Consider the following 25045-nt stretch of genomic DNA (forward strand, 5'->3'; position numbering starts at 1 on the left):
GGCCCTGTGTTCTGAATGCAGCAGCACTGTCAGTACTGCTGTATACAGCGCAGAGCAGCTCCCGAGTCCCCTCATCATTGTCACGTGACACATGATGTCCGTGAAGCTGATCACTGATGTGTGGCCTCAGGAGATACTCTGCGCTGTATGCAGCAGCACTGACTGTGATGTAACAGCCAGAATCAGAGGAGGTGAGTAATCAGGGGGATGAGGGTAGGAGGGGAGGATATGCTCCATGTGGCTTACAGGGGGTGTAGGCTTCAACTGGCTTGGAGGGGGCCCCTTTAGCTTAGTTGCCCCAGGGCCTCCGCGTGGAGTGTAGGGTTAGGCACCCCCCGAGGGGACTTAGGTTTAGGTGGCGGGGAAGGGGAGGTTAGGTTTAGGCACTTAGAGTGGGGATTAGGGTTAGGCACTGGGGGGGAGGTTAGTGTTAGGCACCCTAAAGAAGAGTTAGGGTTATGGGGGGAATTAGATTAGTTATACTTACCTCTCTAGACCATCAGGATTTCCTCCTCTGTCGGGCTGCTGCTGCCAGGATTTGAACCTCCGGCCATGCGGTAAATCATACTGATCCCGTTATAAGCACCCACATTACTGACCTTATGGTTGTAGTATAATTACTATTGGTGAGTGGTCAGTAAGACAATATACACTATCAATCACAAGATTTAGAACAACCACATTTCCCAGCTCTTAGTGAAGTACATGCAGTTTAATGTCTCATTGAACAAGATTTAATTCCCATTTTGGACTCACAGTCATTCTTTCTCATACCTACCGACATTTGTAGTCTGCTGTCCGGAAGAAGTCTTTATCCCTAGATTCCGGTGGGCAGTGATGGGGGCGGGGCAGATAATCGTGTCATTAGGCCCCTCCCCTCACAATGAAATTCCAGGAATCACAGACATTTAGGTAGGGGGTGGGGCTAAATAACGTAATTATCATAGAAACGCATCATTAAGCCCCGCCCCCTCCCGACAGATCACGGAATCACGGTACGATTCTCCCCATTCTGCCCACTTCACTATGAAGTGGGCAGAATGTGGAAGTGCCTGCTCTACCGGGGGGTTGCGGGGGGCTACCCAAAATATTGTGAGCCTCATACAGGTTCCGGGAGAGTAGGCATGTATGTTCTTTCTACAATGGAAATCAAACAGAGGGCCTGATTCAGAGATGGATGCTAATGAAGTCGCAGCGGCGATTTTTTATGGGTCGCAATTACGAAAATATACTAATGTTTCCAAAGCTTGCCCGGGCATAGGGACGCCCACTGCTGCCTTCTCATAGCCGTCCAATGTCTCACACCACCATAACCATCGGTAACATCAACGCAGATCAGGCAGCCATGCAGCGTATGCGACAAGTCTGACCTGTCTCACACACAGCGACAGACACGCAGAGAGCTCTCATGCTGTGAAGGAGATCGGAATGGCTCATTTATGCCCACCCATGAAATGGCGTTTAATCGGTCAGACACGGCTGCATTTCTCTAGTCACCCCCTGTTATCGCCCCCAACCAGTGACTATCTGTTACTCACTCTGCAACTGACTCCTCTGTGCGAGCGTAGTTGCAAAACAATTGCTGCGCATGCACAGTGCGGCGTACACCGCATTTTGGTCATAAACATGTGTAGAAATGGTGGCTTTTACAAGTTGAGGCCTAGTAATTATACCCCACACATTGATGAACCATCCTTTCGTTTACTCTACAGCGTACAAAACCCTGCATGGTGAGCCAATGATTTAACATTTGGATTCATCAGCCCATAAGACCTTCTTCCAGTCTTCAGTAGACCACTGGCGGTATATCATGGCCCAGGCAAGCCTCTTTATCATTGCTGCAGAACAGCTGTAAGTTCTTAGCCTATTGTGTGTCCCCTGACAAAGGTGTTTTCTTTAAACTCTGAAATTTACATCAAGTTAGGCTATTTTTCCTTATCCTCTAACTAGCAGCTCACCACTTCCCTATGTAAGGTTATTAACTGGAGTTATTATTAGCTGGACTTATTAACTTGAATTACTGAAGTTTCAATAAAAACTGAAAAAAATGGGGTTGTTGTAAATCTTTTGACCACTAGGGGTAAAGTTACTAAATTAATAGTTCTTAGAAGTGAGTTTGACCGATAATGATATCGTTATCATTAACGTTATCATTTAAATCGCTCATTAAAAATTACCCTACCAACTTACCATCGACCAGCGATGCGTGCCCACGCATGGATGATAGTGATATCGTCCATCGGCCGTGCATGCCGGTCAACTTGCTCGATATCAAGTAAGTTACTATAGGGACCCGTGATTGATGATCACGGGTCGCTATAGTTGATGTTAAGTATGTGGTATGCTGGGTGATCGATATCAATCACCCAGCACACCAGGGAGGGTGCATAGCGATCTGGCAGCGATATCGTATCGCTGGCAGATTGCTACATTAGAAGAGATGTTGCACATAGCAACCAATCAGATTTTAGCTATTATCTTCTAGAAGGTGCTAGTTAAATGTTAAGTAGAATCTGATTGGTTGCTATGGGCAACATCTCTTCTAAAACTCACTTCTAAAAACTCTCACTTTAGTAAATTTACCCCCTAGTGTAGATATTAAAGTTTCTGGACCAAATGTAATAGCCCATGATTTACAGGAGCCGGCACAATTCTGGTGAGATAGTCACTCGGTTTAAAACTAATATTGCCTCTTACCTAATTGCTGCTTTAAATGTAAAGACTATCTTGCTGGGATCATGGCGGCTTCCACAAATCATGGCCTATTACATTTGGCCCTCTTTCGCAACACCCCTAACATGATATTGAGGGGCTTATCCCGAGATGGAAGGAACATCAACAAAAGTAATCCATGTTAAAATGCAAGGAGTGCAAATACATGTATTTTATTTCTGCATGCAGGGTGAATACTGGCTACTTTAGCATGTAGCCCACAAATGCTGGGCATCTTTATTTTTACATCCTCCCTGGTATGCTGGATGATCAATATCAATCATCCAGCACATCACCAACTTACCGCCGACTATATCAATCCATGATCATCAATCGCGAGTCCCTATAGTAACTTGCTCAAAATCTAGCAAGTTAACCTACATGCACGGCGGATGGATGATATCGCAGTCGTCCATACGTGGCCATGCATTGCTGGTCGCAGGTAAGTTGGTAGGGACCTTTTAAATTAGTGTTTTCATTTATATCGATATCGATATCATTATTGTTCAAATCGCTCTTTAAAATCGCTACGTGTGTACGCACCTTTACTGATATAAAATAAAAGCTGTGTGTAACCTGTGCATCACACTATAGCAGCCCATTTTCTTTGATGTTTTTGTTTTGATTTAGTTTCATAATAAGTGAAAATCAGAGAAGAAGGAAATAATGTAGGAAAATGGTCTTGGAAGTACGAGCGGGATCCGGGAGAATTATATATCACAGCAGCCAGTACAGACAGACAGGTATCACCTGACTCTGATAGGCAAAATAAGTACAGTAATTACATATGAGATTTGGGTGACACATTGGACACAGCCCCAAAGATTCCCATCATAGTGCTTGGGACAGGGCCCACCAGTAATTTATGTAAACATGGTTGTATTATAGAACTGTGGGTAACAGGCAGTGACACTGGGCCTACAGCAGCTGCTGATGTCACAAAGCTTTATGATGTCATAGAGCTGATGGCTCAGTTGATTACCTGCATAAGATACGTTTGTGTGTTTTCACCTATTGAAGTGTGAAGGCGATTTTGTTCGTGCTTAGCGAATTTTTGTTTATTTTTCCTGATTTTTCTTGATATGAGATCAAGAAAGAGGAAAAGGCGACCGGATAACAACAGGTCTGCTATTAAGGAGAGTAGTAGGAGTAATAAGGAGGATATCTGTGTGGGAAGAGGAGATTCTTCCAATATCACAGAGGGAGGAGATATTGAGGTGAGAGAGGACCATCAGTGTAAGAACAACAAGAACCAGGCTAGAACATCAAAGCAGCCAGGTGAGGCCCCTAATAAGAGGCCCAAGGTAGACAGCACCATCAGCAAGAGATCAGCTGTAAAGAGACCCTTAGACAAGACCGGGGACACTGGCTGCAATAAGAAAAAGAAGGAGGAGGAGCTGAAACATGACAGCCCAGGAGAGGGACCCAGTGCTCCCATCATAGAGCTCACAGCTCGGAGGGGCAATAAGAGAACTCACAAAAGTGAGGCCCCAGACCATCAAAAGAAATTTAAAAAGGGAAGAGCAGGTAAAAAGCTTTTTGCTTGAAAACACTAATAAGGGAGAGATGTATCAAATCTTCTAAAGATAGAAGGTTTGAAATATCTCCCCCCACATGTAATGTAATAGAGAAGTAAGTGAGGTGTAGGTTAGTACTTACATGGTAAGTGTGGCTCCTGCACCTCCTGTGTGTAAGCGCTGAGCATATGGCTACAGAGCGCACAGGTCTGACATAACTCTGACCCTAATATGTGTGATGCTCAGGGAGATGCCAGATACAGGACTGTGCTGCACTTACCTATAACACCCCTGATCCCCACCACACAGCACAAGGGGTGATAAGTGTTTGATGCTCACAATACTGGTGCAATTTGTGCACATGTGCAATACGGTGACATCATGTTCTCACCTCTCACCACCATTCAGGTCCTTTCCCTATCATCTAACTCTGCAACGTCTTTATACCTTGTTATTACTATTCTGCAGCACCTGTGACTGTTACATTGTCCTATCCAATGCTGGCAGCTATTCCCTATTCATTTATTTCATTTCTCTTACACCCCAACAACATATAATTAGGCAACATAACAATATTCTTACCAGATACTATATAATACAGGGTATAAATACTTTCTATGCTACAATATAATTATGTAAAAAATGTTAATGAAAGATGCCAAATATCTATGTTTATATCAGTCAATAAATGTGATTTCTCTTTATACCACAAGGTGTAAGTGGGACCCCTTCAGCCAGCCCCCCGGAGACAGCAGCTGCCTCTCACATACTGGAGCGTTTGATCTACCACAGTATTATTGGAGAGGGCAGTTTCGGGAAGGTAAGTGATCAGTACAGATTTGGTGACTTACCTGTAAACACTGCAGCAAATATAAGAGAACTTTGCTTTAATAACTATATCATATAATTATCTATCATGACATGCACATGGATGCTTACATTGGGAGCTCTCCATTAAAAACGCAATGGAGCCTATGTAACAGCGGCACATTCCCACACTTACCTCCATATATGGTTTTGGACTGTTGCTTAGTGCAGCTGTCAGGGGCGTGGCCAGTGTAGGAGTCAGGGCGGAGCTAGGGAACACATGCATGGCAATGATATTAGTTATTATCATGCAGCCTGTTGTACCACTCCCTGCACTGAAATCCTCTGTTACCTCTGAGGTGTTAGGGGACAGTTCTGCTCTGCGTTTTAAGTTTAACAGAGCTGAGCTACATGTAATAGGTCAGTGTTAGATATGGTGCTTATTAAATTAGGGGTAGGGGGCTGGGGAAGCACTTCTGCACTAGGTTTAGGTTTAAGAAAAATATATATACTTGTGTAATGGCCCCAATTAGACAATTTGTGGTACATATGAAATCATTCTATGGGGGTGCTGCCAAGGACAATAAGTAGGAGTTTACAAAAAAGAGAAGATATGGTGCTGTCTGCTCAAAACTGGGGCTACATTGTTCTTACATTTTGTTGCCCAGAACAGTCACTAAATAAGCTCACTTCAGTGTCCTGCTTGTGTACAGGTTATTACAGAGACTATAGGGGTCTTCCGTAATCCAGGTCTTCCGGCATAACATTGGATGTTTGGAGATCATGTAATCTCCAAGCACTACTAAAGCCAGCCAATCCGCTGGTTGGAGGCATGACCCGGGTCATCGTGACCATTACTTGGTCCTTCCTGGGTTCAACACTGATCAGGACCAGGGTCGGATTACTGGGTCACTTGACCCGGTTTATTTTTATTTTTCCGGGACTTTTTTCCAGACACGACCTGGGTAGATCCAGCAATAACCTCTGTTATTGCGGCAGTGGAAAAGGAGTATTCGTACTAGTAAAACAGCATCACCTGCCCTGTGTTACATGCCTGACTTTCTATGCTGCTCCCTGGGGTCCTAGTCCTTACACTCTGTCTTATCCAGGTACTACTGGCATCCCATCCCAACAGCAGAGAACATCTGGCAGTCAAACTGGTGAAGAAGAGGACACTACTCAGAGGCAAGAACCCTATATTTATAGAGCGGGACATCCTGCAAGTAACCAGCAACAGCTCCTTCTTCACCCATGGATTTGCAGCATCCCAGACCCCGGTAAGAGTCTCTGTCACTCTGTCATAATTGTAACTATCTTCTGAATAGCAGCTTGTGTAATATAAGACAATTATTTTACCATTATGGGACACCAGCATAATTCCAATGGCACATATTGTATGAAGCATTATTCTGACACAGATGTTCATTATCCTACTTCTACAGCTTCCGTGTAGTATCTGGGCTCACTTACCCCATGTCCCATGTGCATTATATATGTAGAGGCCCATCTCCGACAGAAGACCGGCTGGATACAGCGTATACATTGGGCCTCATTCACATCACTAGTGGTGACTGAGTATTACTGATTATCATCTGCTGTGTGTCAGAATTTGGGAGGCTAATCCTGGACCATATTTTCAATCCCGGGATTCGGGATTGAAAAATGCTCAATCCTGGAATTTCCGGGATCCCTGGGATTGTGTTGGTCAATGAAAATATAAACACCCCCAGGAATAAAATAAGTTAACTGACCCAGTCTGACTTCTCTCCTCTCCTTTCCTCCCCTCCTCCTCCTCCCGTCGCTCAGTCCCAGAACTAGTCTTAATTGAAGCCTCAGGGCTACCTAAACCATGCCGCCACCGCTTACTGCCCTGTGTGAGCAGCAGCACCTCTGTCCTCCTCCGCTTAAGATAGCTTCCGGCGCGGCTGAAGGGGGATAGGCGGCCTGGGGCTGCGCTGCTTGACCTTTGATGTAACACAGTGCCGTGACAGCCGCACAGCATCTGAGCCGAGTGCTCAGGTGCTCAGCATTGCCTGGTAGAAACCACAATCCCAATATCCCGAAATTGGAACCTCTAATCCCGGGATTGGCCACCCTAGTCAGAATGAGTACTGTCCATAATATAACTTATATCATGCTCTCTGACTCTTACACAGGAACACGTCATCTTCATCATGGAGTACCTGAGTGGGGGAGATTTGTACCAGCTAATAGAGAGGAGTGCCCCATTAGGTAATGCCACTACCAGGTAAGAGAGAACGTGGGTATATTATTATTATTATTATTATTATTGATATGACAAATAGTAACATCAGTGTTTCCATCCCTGCACCTGGGCTGCAGTAGGGTCTGGCCTATGCGGCCTAACAAATCCAGGCTGGGCCTTTATAGGTGTCCATGGTGACAGGTCTGTGTATAATACAGAGTCTCGTGGACACAGGGGCTCCATTGTGTTACTCAGCCATACAGAGAACATGTGTGATAATAATATGTCACGTGTCACTCTTATACTATATCAGGGGGAATGTACTATCTCATTATTGGTCATTTTACTTTCAAAATATTTGCTATTAATATTTATTTTCTTTCTTCCTCATCAGATTTTTAACAGCAGAAATTCTTTGTGGGCTCCAATTCCTCCACTCAAGGGGCATTATCCATAGGTAACTCATTATTTCTAATGATCACATACAGTAACCCCCTATATGCAGTTACAGTATAGCTATTATGTTGCTGGGGGTCAGGCTATAGAGAAGTGTCGCTGCCCTTTTCTGCAAATGGGGGATCATTCATTCCTGAGTTACATGACATGTAGGGTGAGGTTCTTGTGACTGCTTCACACACCCTCTTATCTCCCTCTTTATCCCACCACATACTAAGGGGCCTATTTATCATAGATTTCCCCTGAAAACACTCATTTATAGGTGGTACCTGCAAATATTAAGGATCCTCTGTAAGTGTACAGGGGACCTCAGCACATATTGGGGATATCTACTGCGATCCCCCATTTTCAAACTCAAAAGCAGACCCCATATGTTTCTATAGACTTCTATTGGGTCTGCATACATACTGAATTTACCAAGCTCTGGAATGTGAAGTATTCTGGAGCTTGGCCCCATTAGCTAACACCATCGCCAGATAGTTACTGGGAAAGGGATCCATAGGATCTCTGCGTGGCAATGACTGCTCGGACATGCGTGGTCTGATGGCCGCACATGCGCAGTAGTGCATCCAGCCCCCGAAGCAGAAAGTGATCTTGTTACATGTCGCAGGGACGAGCTCCCATCACAGCCCCTGTCCCTGCATGTGTTTTGCTCCATAATTTTTTGCCATGATAAATGGAGATAAGAAATTATAATTATTGGGTCTAAAACCTGATAACTAATAAATAGGCCCCATAGTGACTCTATGCAGATGTCAGTCACAGTTATTGCCTCCTTACAGTCCCCATGTTTTACATCACTGATCCCTTCTTCCCACTGTGATGCTGACATGGTTCTTATTGTGTCTCTGGGAATCTTTCTCTGTAACAAACAAAGTTATACAGCTGGTAGTTGTCTGACAGGCAGAACTTACACTCATTCTCCTCACAGGGACATCAAACCGGAGAACGTGCTTCTGGACTCTGTTGGCCATGCTAAAATTGGTGATTTTGGCCTCGCAGTTAAAGACACCAATGGCCAGAAGATATTAGGAGCTGCCGGGACACTAGGTTACATGGCCCCAGAGGTGAGTAACAGATTCATTGTCTACAGACTTCTCATATCTCCATTTCACTATTAATCGGACAACATCTTGGTTCTTAATGATATCTAAACACAGGGATGGATGCAGGGTCTGATTCGGGGATGGACGCAGGGACTGATTCGGGGATGGACGCAGGGTCTGATTCGGGGACGGACGCAGGGTCTGATTCAGGGACGGACGCAGGGTCTGATTCAGGGACGGACGCAGGGTCTGATTCAGGGACGGACGCAGGGTCTGATTCAGGGACGGACGCAGGGTCTGATTCAGGGACGGACGCAGGGTCTGATTCAGGGACGGACGCAGGGTCTGATTCAGGGACGGACGCAGGGTCTGATTCAGGGACGGACGCAGGGTCTGATTCAGGGACGGACGCAGGGTCTGATTCAGGGACGGACGCAGGGTCTGATTCAGGGACGGACGCAGGGTCTGATTCAGGGACGGACGCAGGGTCTGATTCAGGGACGGACGCAGGGTCTGATTCAGGGACGGACGCAGGGTCTGATTCAGGGACGGACGCAGGGTCTGATTCAGGGACGGACGCAGGGTCTGATTCAGGGACGGACGCAGGGTCTGATTCAGGGACGGACGCAGGGTCTGATTCAGGGACGGACGCAGGGTCTGATTCAGGGACGGACGCAGGGTCTGATTCAGGGACGGACGCAGGGTCTGATTCAGGGACGGACGCAGGGTCTGATTCAGGGACGGACGCAGGGTCTGATTCAGGGACGGACGCAGGGTCTGATTCAGGGACGGACGCAGGGTCTGATTCAGGGATGGACGCAGGGTCTGATTCAGGGATAGCCGAGGCCAGGAAATGTGTGTCAGAAGATGCAGACCCTGGCCTTGGTACTAACAGAAAACGTGGATGAGACATGCCCCTTTTTCTGGAATGGAGACTGGACCCGCCCACTACCCGCTGAGTCACAGGCTGCGGCTTTGGGGAACTGTTAGAGATCTCGAAGTAGAAGATTGGTGCATGCACTGATCTAACATCGGAGTAGTACATATACCATTGGGTTTGCATACTCCTCTGAATCAGGATAGCAATGCAGATGCTTACATAGTTGAGCAATTATTGGTAATCTGCGCATGTGTCTGTATCGCACTGCGCATGCTTTAGGTTCCATTAATGCCAGCGGAAAATTATCGGGGCACAATTGTAACCAGGAGATATCAGTGATATCTCCTGCATTACAGGAATGATGAATAATCCTGACACTTCATTTATACAGAAGTAGGTGAAAATCTTAGTTTTCACCCCCTCTTGTAGAAATGAAGTGATGATGTATAGACCCCATAGACTCTCAGCTGAATATTGTGTAATTACCAGTATATGTTCAATGACATTCTTCCTTCCATCAGATCTCTCAAGGTGGACAATTCAATTCAACAGGATGGTGAGCTTCCCTGGGTAGGAGTTCTCATAGCTATTCAATTCAGTGTGCTGTTAAGTCCGACTGCAACCACTTAAGTTGAAGAGTACTGGTTACCGCACCTTAAGCTGCATGTTTAGCCATGGTGACCAACATTCTCCGACTACGGTGCCGGCCACAAGGCTGTTAGCACTGTGCTAATCCAGAAAACAGCATTGTGGCCAGAACTTTGGTATTCTGTAGTCAAACTTAACACCGCACTGAATTGAATGGCCCCAGGAACTCCTTCCCAGGGCTATTTGGCATTGCGCTGAATTGAATTGCCCCCAATTTGTACAAACAGCAGCACTGTTAGCATAACTTGGTGCCGCCTGCCAGGTTGGACAATCTCCATCAGTTTCTCCATTATGTTTTTACAGCTGCTGAGACGTTTCCCATTTGATGCCATGGCAGACGTTTTCTCTTTGGGTGTCATGGTGTTTGAGATGGCCACAGGATACCAACCGTTTTACTGTGGTGAAGAGTCTTTGGAGGTTGTACGATCTGTCCTCACTGATGAACCAGTCTACCCAGAGGAACTAAGTCCTGGCATTATAAACATCCTGAAGCGAGTGAGTATGCAGTATACAGGCTTATCACAGGGTCAGGAGATTATACAGGCACAGGTCTGAGAACATACATTAATACTAGCATAGGCAGTCAGCATGCCACCACCTAGTTATAGCTACAACTCTCATTTGTAACTACAGAAGAAGTTGGTAAGGGTGACTAGTGTGCCCTGAGAAGATTGCCCCAATTTAAAGGGAACTATCATGAAGCTGCAATTGGTTTAGGCTTTGAGTATTATTACAATGATTATTTTCCTAATGGGTAATTAGGTGGGCAGAAAGTAAGGCCTGCAGGGAGCTGGGCTACATAGGTAGTTATATTATCAGTGGCAGGAAAAGGGAAGCACTTAGCAAATGGGGTGGAGGACAGAGCCAAACCAAATAGCTGCCCAAACCTGGGTAACCCACTGTCAGGGTCAGTGTTGTGCTTCTATATTATGTAATGAAAGTAAATAATAAGTAAGTGAGCAGGTCATATGTTATGGAACAATAGAGACAGATAAGTAACCTCACAAATATTTATATTACTAGAAGAATAGCAGTTACCTTGTATAAGCCGCCAGCAAATTTAGTTCTAAAACAGCATTAAATATTTATACATGTCATCCTGAGAATAAAGTACCTTAAGGAAAAGGTATGACATTGGTTAGCTAGTGCTAATCTGCCATAAATACTTTTCTGTTTATTCCTTTCATAGTTCTTATGCAAATCCCCAGAGAGGAGGCAGCACCAATATACCAACATCAGGGATCATGTTTTTTTCTGGCCCATCAACTGGGAAGCCCTAGAGGCTGGCAGGACATCTCCCCCATTCATAATGCAGCCCGTAAGTATATGTACAGTATAGGAATATGTGCTCCATCATACAGTCCTATTATCTCATAGACAATGCTGGTGATCAGGAGAGTTGAATATCATTGCACAAATGGTCTCACAAATGTGAATCTAGAGGGACAATATTCTGTATCACAAAGGTGCAAAGTTCCGGTGACACAATGACATTATTCACTATATCTGTAATTTCATATTTAGCTAAATAACTGCTGTGTGGATAAAGCTGGGCTTATAGTAAATTCATAATAGCTGTGCAGTGTAGTTGGGTATAACTGGGAACACTTACAGTACGGCTAAATTACTGCAGTGAAAGGTTTGTGGCCAAATGCAGAATGAGGAGAATATTTTGTGAATTATATTTAAAATATCCATTAATCTCTAACAATTGGGCATTCTCTCCAGAACATTGCCCCTGGTGGCGAACATGAGGCATTACAGTGCTATGGCAGGTTGTGAGTGCACTGACCTTTGTGCCCTCCATAGAATCTCAGAGTTCCTTTCAATGATTTTAAGAGGACCTATATCCTTTCTTTGCTAGTGATAACTTCACAGATCCGATGTGTTAACACAGCGCCTGCCCGAAAACAGATAGTTATCAGGCATTTTTTTCAGAATCTGCTAAGCTCCTGAATAGAAATCCTTGATAAACAGGGGTGCAGAGAGGGGGGGATTTCCCAGGCCTGGGCTTGTTGAAGGGGCCCGGGTCTGATGCTACCCCCACTCCCCCCATCTCCCATTACCTGTCAGCAGCCTAGCACACACTGCTCTGTGCTGGGCAGCAGTGTGACCAGGGAGACTGCTGCTGCTGAGCCTGTGCGGGGGTATGAGGAAGCGACCACCCTAATCACACCCCCCCTCCTCAGCCCACACAGCACAGGCTACACCCCCAATAAGTGTGGGCTTTGGAGATAATTGAATTAGTCTGGGGGATCAATTAGCTGGCAGTAAAGTGCCATGGATAATTGAATTTGCCCATTGATTGTTTACATAATCACGCAACATACAGGTATAGCATAATATAGTATAGTAAGCAGAATTTGTACATTATCTAATTATTTTTCATTATGACGCAGTGACAAAGAGCCCAATTAGCTGTGTATTTATTTTGTGTTTACATGACGGATCTGATTTGTCTCCTCTTCATAGACCCCAGTTAACATCTGTGATAACCATACATTGGATGACCTGCTGCAACATCAAACATCAGGGGAGTCACCAATATCTGTGGAGGAGCAGCGCCGGTTCCATGGATTCTCTTTTGAAAGCGACCGGTGGAAAACCATGGACCGCCAGTGACCTGCATAACATCCTGCCTGGTTTCATCACAGCAATTTTCATCTGCTGATTAACATCAAATGCAGTAATAACATCTGCTTATTATCATCAAATATAGCAATAACACCTGCTCTTTGCCAACATAACAGCAATAACACCTGCTCTTTACCAACATAACCAATAACACCTGCTCTTTACCAACATAACAGCAATAACACCTGCTCTTTACCAACATAACCAATAACACCTGCTCTTTACCACCATAACAGCAATAACACCTGCTCTTTACCAACATAACAACAATAACACCTGCTCTTTACCAACATAACAACAATAACACCTGCTCTTTACCAACATAACAGCAATAACACCTGCTCTTTACCACCATAACAGCAATAACACCTGCTCTTTACCAACATAACAACAATAACACCTGCTCTTTACCAACATAACAACAATAACACCTGCTGTTTACCAACATAACAATAATAACACCTGCTGTTTACCAACAATCACAGCAATAACAGAAGAAGAAAGGTGTATAACCAGCACTGAAAACACAAAATTATGACCGAAGGACGGTTTTACAATAAATAAACAAGAATTTATTAAATATTCTAAAATATGTGGTGTGCAATTTTTATGTATGTATGATGCTTTGGCTGGGGGGTGAAAGGGCTCCCCTGGCTGCAGCATCAGCCCCCCGCTAGAAAGGGTCCGGTGCTGGTTCTGGAGATTACAGGGAAACCCTATGCATTTTTTCCCTGTAATTCCAGAACCAGGACAGGACCAGAGCCCAGTGCTGGTTGTGCTAAGTACAGGGGGAACCCTACGCAATTTTTTCCCTGTACTTACACAACCAGGACTGGCTATGAAAAGTCCAGGGCTGGTTCTGTTTTAGGGGGGGACCCCACATCTTTTTTTCAAAAATGTAACTCTAAGCTTTTTACAGTTAGATACATGCATGCATCTCACTGATGTATGCATGTATCTGTGTCAATCCAACCTGCTCATGCTAAAATCGAAAGCATTAAGCAGGTCTATTCATTTGGGGATTTGAAGTTCGATTTTGTGTTTGATTTCAAATGGAATAATAGTAAATTAGGGATTTGTGCATTGGTCTATGTAAAAGTACTGATGTTTTTCCGATGTTCGATTTTGAGTCGGATTTGAGTAAAATTTGGTTTTATGTTCGATTTTACATTTGATTTTACCTTTAGTTAATCTCCAAATGCCAATCGAATGAAAATCGAATGTGAAATCACACTAAAATCCAAATCGAACTTTAGTAAATTTAACCCTAAAGGTGCATACACACGGAACGATATATCGTCACGATATGAACGATAACATGTGTATGCAATGAACCACTAACAATATGCGCTCTCGCTGGACGATAATATCGTCCATCAGGCATGCATGTAGGCCAATCTGGACGATATCATGCATTTTGAATATGGGAGAACGAGCGTTGGTGATATCATTGGTGATATCTTTGGTGTGTGGATGAACAATATCGTTCATCCAGCACATCAGGAATTTCAAGGGAGATCGTTCAGCAATATCGTTCGCTGAACAGATCGTCCTGTGTGTACACGGCATAATACTGGACACCTTCTGTAGATCATTTTATGTATATTTGTGTCCACTGTGTTTGCTACATTTATTTAGACCTTGTTGGATACTCAATTGCAGTTTCAGACAAAGCACTTTAACAATAAAACATAACAACATCTGACTGTATTTCAAACAACAAGAAGAAGAAAGACAAGATTTGAGTCTGATGCACTTCCTAGGTCAAATCATTTATCTATCTATATATTTCTCTGGAAATTTCAGTAAACTTTAATCTTTATTTCTTATTCATTAAAATATATTGTCCAGAAATTAGGTGAAATGTTGAATAAAATCAAGATATAGCTTTCGAAGAAAAAGGTATGTACATATATATAGAAAATGTGATTAAAAATTCCTTCTTTCGTCTGTTATAACGTGTAATGTAATTGTGTATATCCGAGTGGTAGTATTTAATATATAGTTGCACTCTCAGATAACAGCTGTATTAATATAACTTCAAATCATATAGAGGTATACTGTATTTTCTTCTTGACTGTGTTATATATATATATATATATATATATAAATCTCATTGCAATACACATGCTAATATAGTTACAGTTATGGAGAAATTAAGATCCACAATATACATGTGACTGGGAATTATTAAATGAAGGGGTCCTGCATAGTACTGGCCAGTATGGACTCTTTTTAGTATAGTAGCCAAAAGGAAGGAGGGCCCTGCTAGAGAGAGCTTACAATCAACAGGAACAGATTGAAGTAGTGGCACAAGGGGGTGACATGAAGAGGGTAAGGATTTGGGGAGGAGGTGGGAAGGGTAACTATGCTCAAGGGCAGTATTATTAATTAAATAGAAATAAAAGAGCATATTTTACTACAAGCACAGCTTCATTCTAAAACATTATAATGAATGACTAGATATATTATTGGAATATATCAGTATTTCCAGTTTTATCTGGAGGTTTTCCATGCTTATGTTCACATTTCTTAGTTTTATATATCTAGCTAATAGACCTGTCCACTGCTGGACACAATAAATCTAAGACTGACAATTATTTTTATTTCATTTACAACTATAATGGACTAAGGGCCTGATTCAGAGCTGAACGCTCTGACCAGAGCGCTCGCTCTGAATCAGGGCCCTCCTCCATGAAAATGGAGCGGCCTCCTGGCCGCTCGTATAGCTGTGGGTGACCACCCACAGCATATGCGAGCGGCCAAAAAGATGGTCGCGATGGTCTTGACCATCGGACTTGCCACGGAGACCCTGCGGTAGGGTCTCCCTGCCACAAGCCCTGGAGTGATTTTGGCTCTATCAGAGCCAAAATCACTCCCACTGACATCACTAGTGATGTCAGTGGGGCCGGCTTCAGACGGTAGGCGTTCCCATGGGAATGCCTCCGTCTGGCAGGCACGCCCCCGGCACTCCCACCAAAGGGGGCGTGCTGTCAATCAACATCGACTGCACGCCCCCTTTGGTGCGAGCCCCGGAGCGAAGGAAAGCCCGTCGCTCGCCGGGTCTCGCGCATGCGCACGACGGAGCTCCCTCCGTCGTGTGCATGCGCAGTGGGGAGCATCGACCCGCTTGCGAGCGTACTGACGCTCACGAGCGGGTCTGAATGACCCCCTATGTTTCTGCCAGGTCATTTCCATTACAAGAAACTTATTTTTCCTTTCTCCAAATTATGTATAAATTATGATACACAAGGAGTAATATGAGATGTAAATGTCAGTATAATAAGAATTACATTGGTAAGTAGTGGGGTTAGGGAGAGGGTTAGGGTTAGGCACTAGGGGGAGGGTTAGGATTAGCCACTGGGTGCGTGGGTTAAGGTTAGCCATGTGGGGGGAGGGCTAGGTTTAGGCACTAGGAGGGGGGCCTAGGTTTACAGTGCAGGGTTGTATATGGGTTGTATAAATGGTAAGTCATAAGGAAAGTGAAAGCAGACACACTAATACTGAGAGCACTTACGATATTGCCAGATGTTTCCTTGGCATTTAGATCATGGAAGTGAAAGAAAAAGAGACTCTATGTGGGGGCACACTATAGGTATTGGAGATATAAAAATTAACTTTTAATGAATAAATATTTAAAATTATTATTATAGCAATTGACAAACGAACAAGTAATACATATATGAATCTTAATCAGGGAAGATATTATCCCTGCTGTGGGTAATAGATAGCCAGGCAGAATAATATTACATTGATGTAAATATTTATATGCGCCTTTGGCCACAATACAATATTTATCCAGATTACTCACAATCTTGACCTATTTTAGTGAATGACAGATAAACAAATAGTACATATAAATTTCAATCAGGGGAGATATTATCTCCGCTGTGAGTGTGTGAGTATTTATATGTGCCTTTAGCCCCAAATACCTCACAGTCTTAAGATCAGCAATTGACAAACAAACAAATAATACATATATAACTCTCAATCAAGGGAGATATGACCTCCTGTATGGGTAATAGATAGCCAGGCGAGATAATATTAAATTGATATGGATATTTATATGTGCCTATAGCCACAATACAATATTTTACCAAAAAATTCACAGTCTAGGCATATTGCTCCACTTTACATGCTCATATCTGTAATAGGAAGCAGTAATAATTGATAGAAAAATTGGGCAAATACATGTATATAAATATGGATGCCTGCATGCATTTAAGAAGTTTAATATGTGAAATTATATCATATATTGTGTGTGTAATACTGTCATAAGGTTAATAAAATATAAATAACCTCACATAGATAAACTTCAAAAAGAACTAGCCAAGACAAAAAACATGAAAAAGCACATGAAACACCCTGCAGGACCTCATTGATATTATGTCACATTAGAAATACAGAGCAATCAGCTTCTTATCCCTCTCGATGTATATAGTATACTGCAAATGAAAATGAGAGGGGAGGTCCAGCACAATGTATATAAATATGTATGGACTAAACTGGCAGGTTTGGTGGCCGTCTGCCCTGATGCGCTGGGCAGTGCAGGGGGTATACGCCACTTACCTGTCCAGTATGCGGTCCTGGTGTAGTCAGCGGTGCTGTCAGTGTCGCTAGTGCATGCCGCTGTGCGTAGTTGGAAGACCGGAGTCACGTGTGCGCATCACGTGACCCGGAAATGTCAGTCTGACGCGGGTTTCGCCGATACGAGGCTTGCTCACAGTCCCAACCCTATAGCCTAAGCAATAGGTCAGTCTTTTTGTACCCGCTGCCGACCAATTACATAGTCCCATTCATGAGTGATAGACTCAATGGCCTGTTAGTAACGTACATCTGTCTGAATACTTATTGGTGGATCAGCCTGTGATGGACATATGTTTCGACCAATCAAAAGGCTGGATGAGTAGCAATGTACAGAGAAAGATAGACATGTGTATAGACCAATCAGAAAGCTGAAAAAACGGCAATACATAAAGATAAATCTTCCATAATATATAATAGCCTGTTTATAACACTCATGTATATGTGGAATCAGCCTATGCAGGACACCTATAGTGGCCAATCAAAAAGCTAAGTGAGCTAAAAAGTGCAAAATATAATAGCAAAGTGTATAGTCCAATCAGAAGGCTGGAAAAACAACAATATTAAAAGAATTTTTTTAGATATGTACCAGCCTACTGATAACACCAATTTAATAATAAAGATAACAATTAGTGCCATAGGGAAGGTAAATTAAATTAATCAACAAAAAATATTGTTTATATAAACCTATAAAAAATAATTGATTTTATAAGGAACAAGTTTAAAAATATTATGTCAAAAAGTATTATAATTTAGTTAGAATATTCACATATTAATCATTAAAATGCCTAATGAGTACAAATTAATTAATGCAAATTTCGTACATAAGACGGACAGAAACAATTGTTAGAAGAATTAGTCTATTCCCCCTTGATTGTGCTGAATGAGCAGCTACTGCACGTCATTGTACCACTGTAGTGAATGGCATGTGAGCGTACTCAAGCAGCATCAGAGGGTGAGAATAAGTAAGTAAGGCATCTGCTGTCATATTGTATCAGCTGAGAGGTGTCTGATGAAATTCATTGCAGACATCTCTCCTGAAAATCTATGATGAGAGTGCCCTTAAAAATAAGTAAAAACATAATGTCAGTATATGATCAGGAACTTCATGCTATAGCTAATCATATACCAATCGGAATTGATGATCAGTATGCAATGAGAAACCTGTATATTGACAGAAGAAAGAAAGTGAGCACTGCAAACATATTAGTCATGCTAAAAAAAAACCTCTGTTGCCAAAAGGCATTGCAGAGTGATAGGAATGCAGTTCTTAAGCATTAGCCATTGATGCTACAGGCCAGAAAAGTTGCAAAGGTAAAGGAAAAGGAAAAAATTCCAAAGTTAAGGAAAAAAATATATACATTAAACTTGATTTTTGAAATTATCCTGCAGAAGGAGGGGAAGGATTATATATGAAAAAAGAGACAGAAAATGGACAATATCCAACCAAAATGGACAATTTATTATCATGACCCAATTAATATATTAAAATATGAGATATGGTAAGAACTTACCCTTGTTATCTCTATTTCTACGAAGTCCATAGGGTTCCACAGGATACCTTGGGGTATAGGTGTGACGTCAGTCGCAGGGCACCAAAGAGTTAAGCTTTCAGCCTCCCAGGATGCACTAGGTCCCCCTCCTATACCCCGCCCCCGGGCCAAGGCACCTCAGTTAGTTACCAAGCCATAGGCCGGAGGAGGAGAAGGAAGAGAGAGAACAAAGATCTGGACACATACAAGAATCACATTCTCACCAGAGGGAGACGGAAAACCGGTGACCAGAGCAAAGCCCATCTGCAGCACAGGTGCGACAGGGCGGGAGTCCTGTGGAACCCTATGGACTTCGTAGAAATAGAGATAACAAGGGTAAGTTCTTACCATATCTCATATTTTCTACTTCAGGGTCCATAGGGTATCCACAGGATACCTTGGGGATGTCCCAAAGCAGTATCCTTTAAGGGTGGGGACGCTCCTGTGCAGAAAGGAGAATCCGCCGCCCGAAGGAAGCATCCTGAGAGGCGAAGGTGTCAAACCTGTAATACCTTCGTGAGGTATGGACAGAAGACCACGTAGCAGCCTTGCAGATCTGAACTGCCGAGGCACCACGTCGAGCTGCCCACGAAGGACCCACAGACCTAGTGGAATGAGCCTTCAGAGAAGGAGGGACCGGTAGGCCTTCATGAAGATAAGCTTCAGAAATAGCCATACGGATCCAGGCTGCCAAAGTTTGCTTTGAAGCAGGCCAACCCTTTTTACAGAAGCCATAGAGGACAACAAAGCGTCCGACTTCCTAAACAAAGAAGTGCGGTCAACATAAGTCCTTAAGGCCCGCACAACATCCAAAGAGGCCTCACCCACGGAAAGACCCGGTGAGTTAAAGGCCGGAACAACTATTTCCTCGTTAACATGAAACTGGGAAACAACTTTGGGAAGAAACTCGGGCCGAGTGCGGAGCACTGCCCTGTTCCCATGAAAAACCAAGAAAGGGGGTCTACAAGAAAGAGCCCCTAACTCAGAAACACGTCTGGCTGAAGCAACGGCCAGAAGGAAAACAGTCTTAGCTGTTAGCCATTTAATATCCACTGAGCCCAGTGGTTCAAACGGCGGTCCTTGGAGAGCCCTCAGGACCACAGCCAAATCCCAAGGCGCCACAGGTGGAACAAAGGGCGGCTGAATACGGAGAACACCTTGCATAAAGGTGCGCACATCCGGGATTGTAGCAATCCTACGGTGAAACCAGACAGATAGGGCCGAAACCTGTACCTTCAAAGAAGCAAGGCGAAGCCCATGATCTAGTCCCACTTGCAGGAAGGCGAGAATCCGAGACAGACGAAACTCCCGCGGTGCATAACCTCTCGGTCGACACCACTGGAAGAACGTATGCCACACGCGATGGTATATCCTCGCGGAAGACGGTTTCCGAGCTCGTAACATGGTACGCACCACAGAGCTGGAAAACCCCCAGGACCTCAGCATGGCCGTCTCAACAGCCACGCCGCCAAAGACAGCCGAGTCAGGTCCGGGTGAAGACAAGGACCCTGAGACAGAAGGTCCGGTCGTAGCGGCAACCGCAGAGGACTGTCCACGGACAGACCCTGAAGGTCTGAGAACCAGTGCCGTCTGGGCCACGCGGGAGCTATCAACAGGAGCGTCCCTCCTTCCTGTTTGAATTTCCGGATTACCCGTGGAAGAAGGGAGACCGGAGGGAACAGGTATGCGAACCTGAACGTCCACCGGACGGACAGAGCATCCACCAGAGACGCCCCTTCGTCTCTTGTGCGAGACCCGTACACCGGCAACTTGTTGTTGTGCCGGGACGCCATGAGGTCGATTTCTGGAAGACCCCACCTGTCCACCAGTAGTTGAAAAACGTCCGGGTGCAGGGACCATTCCCCTGGATGAACGTCCTGGCGACTTAGAAAGTCCGCCTCCCAATTTAGCACTCCCGGGATGAAGACCGCTGATATGGCCGGAAGATTGTGCTCCGCCCAAACCAGGATCCGAGAGACCTCTACGAGAGCCGCCCGACTGCGAGTTCCTCCTTGCCTGTTTATGTAGGCCACGGTGGTAGCATTGTCCGACTGGACCTGCACCGGGTGACCCTGGAGAAACCGCTATGCCTGCAGGAGAGCATTGAAGACCGCACGGAGTTCCAAGATATTTATTGGAAGCTCCGCTTCTGTCGGTGTCCACCTGCCCTGGAACAAGTGTGGACCCGAAACTGCTCCCCAGCCCCGAAGACTGGCGTCCGTTGTCAACAGGACCCAATTTGGAACCCAGAACGGACGTCCCTTGTTGAGGTGGGTCGTCTTTAACCACCACGCAAGGGACAGGCGAACCTCCGGGGTGAGCACAATCGTCTGGAACTTCAGAGACTGAGGCAGCCCGTTCCACTTGGACAGGATCAGGTGCTGCAGAGGTCTGGAGTGAAACTGGGCGTATTCCACCATGTCGAACACCGACACCATGGAGCCCAGTAACCTCATCGCCGAGTGTAAGGACACCCGGCGGCTGTGCAGACAACTGCGCACCCTTGACTGTAAAGCAGAGATCTTGTCCTCCGTCACGAAGATCCTTTGCTGTCCCGAGTCCAATAAGGCTCCAAGATGCAGAATCCTCCGAGACGGGATTAGAGTGGACTTCTGCCAGTTGATTAGCCAGCCGTGCCGTTGCAGCAGTGCAATGGTCAGGTCCAAGTGGTGTAACAGGAGCTCTGGAGATCCTGCCACCAATAACAGGTCGTCCAAGTACGGCAACATGCGGACTCCTTGCAGCCGCAGAGAAGCCGCCATGACCGCCATAGCGTCCTGTATGTCCAATGACACCATGTAGTCCCCAGGTTCCAGCGCCAGAATGATGGACCGTAGGGTCTCCATCCGAAACTTCGGGACCCGCAAAGACTTGTTGAGTGCTTTGAGGTTGAGAATCGGACGATATGACCCATTGGGTTTCTGTACCAAAAATAGATTTGAATAGAAACCCTGGCCCCTCTGGGAGAATGGAACAGGCACTATAACTCCAGCCTGGAGCATAGTGTGCAATACCTTCCGCAGCTCCGTAGCCTTGTTCCGGTCTGATGGTAGACCCGTGGTGAAGAATCGAGCCGGGGGTCTGTGCCGGAAGGAGAGGGCGTACCCGTGAGAGACCACCTCCAGAACCCAAGTGTCTGTCGTAGTGAACGACCAACACCGGGAGAACTGCAGCAGGCGGCCTCCCACCCTGGGATCCCCCAAGGGGAGACCCGGACCGTCAGGCCGCAGGCTTGTCATCTGGCTTGGGGGCCGGACGTCTGGTACTCCATGCCTGTTTCCGGGGCTTGACCGATTTCTTAGGGCCAGCCTGTCGAGGAAACGACTGTGGTTTGGGCCTGCCCTGGGCCCTAGATGACCGAAAGGACGATGGTCCAGAACCAGAAGGAGCAGCGGCCGACGGGAGACAAGCAGATTTGGCTGCCGCCAGCGTGGCCACAATCTTATCCAGATCCGGACCGAAGAGAACTTCTCCGGTAAACGGCAACGCTTCCAGACCTTTCTTGGATCTGCGTCCGCCTTCCAGGATCGCAGCCACAAGGTGCGACGAGCAGCTACCGCTGCTGAAGAAATTCTAGACACCAGAGTACTAATGTATAGAGCCGCCTCGTTGATGTAGGTGGCCGAATCACGGAGATTGCCAATCAACTCCGCCTGTTCGGCCGGACAGTCGGATTCAAAAGAAGCCTCTAATGAATCCGCCCAGCGCTCCATCGCTCTGGCAACCCAGCAAATGGCCATAGCCGGCCGTGCTGCCCCCCCTGCAAGGGAATAAGCGGACTTCAGGCAGATTTCTACCTTGCGGTCCGTAGCATCCTTAAGGGAGGACATGGATGGCATCGGCAATGTGGCACTACGGACAAGACGGGTCACGTGAGAATCCACCTGTGGAGGGGATTCACACTTCGCAAAATAATTATCCGCGAACGGATAAGCCACCGCCAGGCGTCTCTGCGGCTGGTATCTTTTGCCAGGTTGTTTCCACGCCTCCTCTAAATGGTCCACCAACTGACCCGAAAGAGGAAAGACTGTGGCATCGCCCTTCACATCTTTGAAAAAGGCATACTTAGATTTAGCCGCTGGGGGAACTTCGTCCTCAATCACCAAGGCTGTGCGGACCGCCCGAATAAGTCCAGGAATATATACTTTGGACTTAGCATCAGCGTCCTTAGTATGGAAAGGTTCCTGATCGTAAGGATCCAGAATCTCCCCATCATCAGACGTCCCTTCGTCATCCTCATAAGGAGCGGACAGAGACGCCACCGGCCTTTTATGAGGCCGCATCACAGACTCCCCTTGCAACACATCCGACAAGTGCTGTACAGAACTCGTCAGGGAGTTAACCCACGCTGGCTCCTGAGAACCCGGGAGCGGGGAAATAGGGAGACTGTGGGGTACCACCAATTGTCGTGGGAACCCCTGCATGGGTGACGACACCACAGACTGCTGGGACAAACCCATCGGAGTAAACGCGGGCTGCGGAGCTAACTGGCCCACTAAAGCTGTTAACGCCTGAGCGAAACAAGCCCAGGGCGGCTCCTGTACCGGTGCTGTAACCGTAATAGGCCGCGCCATGGACAAACACTGCCGGCAAAGGCCCTCCGCGCTACCCTCCCCCTCCGCTAACGGTACTTTGCACGTGGTACACTGTAGCCAGAGGGGAAAATCACTTTCAGACATTATGGCACCACGTATGTGACCTCTCTCACCAATTAAGTATTAAATAGGCGAGAGACCACCCTGCAGCACCGCACCGCAAGGGCTTTAGCAGAAAGAACAGGGACAGTAATAAAGCTGACAGTTTAGAGAAGAAAAGTTACAGGCAGCGCTAGCACAGTCACATACAATGCAGAGAAATAACAATTCCTGCACTAACAGCGCTGATCACTCAACTACACAGACACAGGGCCTGGTAGGACACAGCGCTGCATACACAGACCTGAGCCACAGCGGAGGAGAGGTATGCGGGGGGACCCAGACCACGATGCTTCCTTCCAGACTTCCAGCAGCGTTCACCATGCGTTGCAGAGAAGATGGCCACCGAGGAGCAGAGAGAAGCTGGCCTGGGGGAGGAGCGCTGACACAGGACCAGTCAGCACAGTGCAGAGAGGGCTGTGTGCAGCGGGGGAGGCGCCGGCTGTGAGACAGGGAAGGCGCGCTCCCCTGACATGCATTTAACCCCTGGGACGCCGCAGCGCTACCGCTCTGCTGCGGTCCGCTGTCCCAGGGGGTAGTGGAAGCGCAGGTTGGTCGCCTGGCTCCACGCTGCAGCCAGTCCCCAGGGAGCCCCCTGCCTGGGGACTTAGGACCATGTGATCAGCGGGGACCCACCGCGGGACCCCGCTGCTTACCTCTGTCCCCCTTGAATCCGGCCATGGTCCGGAGCATCTGGGGTCACCGCTAGCTGTGACCCCAGACGCCCACCAGCATCCCCGGATCAGTACCGGCGTTCTGGTACCGGCGGGGTGTAGGGAAGACAGCATGGACGTCAGGACTGACTGTCCATGCTGTTCATCCAGATGTGCAGCCACAGCTGCATGAAGAAAAAGCTTCAGGGGCTCTTCTAGCCCCCACTCCAACAGGTGCACCCGACTCCGGCCGGGCACCAAACTAAACTGAGGTGCCTTGGCCCGGGGGCGGGGTATAGGAGGGGGACCTAGTGCATCCTGGGAGGCTGAAAGCTTAACTCTTTGGTGCCCTGCGACTGACGTCACACCTATACCCCAAGGTATCCTGTGGATACCCTATGGACCCTGAAGTAGAAAGTATACGAGTATGCCACCTATTGTGTACATACATCAGTGAAGAGTATAATTATTAAAAGTGATGAATAATGAGGATTAAAAGGTAGTTCAATTAATGAAGAGATTATAAAGCTAATCAATATCAGTGATAATGTGCAATATGTTAGTGATTGATGTATAATGTGATTATAAATTCATCTATGATGATTAAAATGTGATGATGGTGAAAGAAATATGATTGTTAATTAATAAGTGTTTATAAATAGTGACAACTATAGTG

At 45.9% G+C, this 25045-nt stretch overlaps 1 protein-coding gene across 4 annotated transcripts in view; it reads right to left on the reverse strand.

Moving 5' to 3' along the window:
• The window catches only part of LOC148543461 (uncharacterized), a 61403-nt gene that overhangs the window by 21078 nt on the left and 15280 nt on the right, over positions 1-25045 (reverse strand). The window contains exon 6 of one of the 4 annotated variants that reach the window (XM_088442358.1): positions 5233-5305. The exons of the other annotated variants lie outside the window; for them this stretch is intronic. The gene's annotated coding sequence lies outside the window, so the exon portion shown is untranslated. Of the gene's footprint in view, positions 1-5232; positions 5306-25045 lie in introns of those variants that run through there. 4 annotated transcript variants of the gene reach the window in all.

Source organism: Taudactylus pleione, unplaced genomic scaffold (genome assembly GCF_031769625.1).
Source record: "Taudactylus pleione unplaced genomic scaffold, aTauple2 ptg000002l, whole genome shotgun sequence".
Taxonomy (NCBI): Eukaryota; Metazoa; Chordata; class Amphibia; order Anura; family Myobatrachidae; genus Taudactylus; species Taudactylus pleione.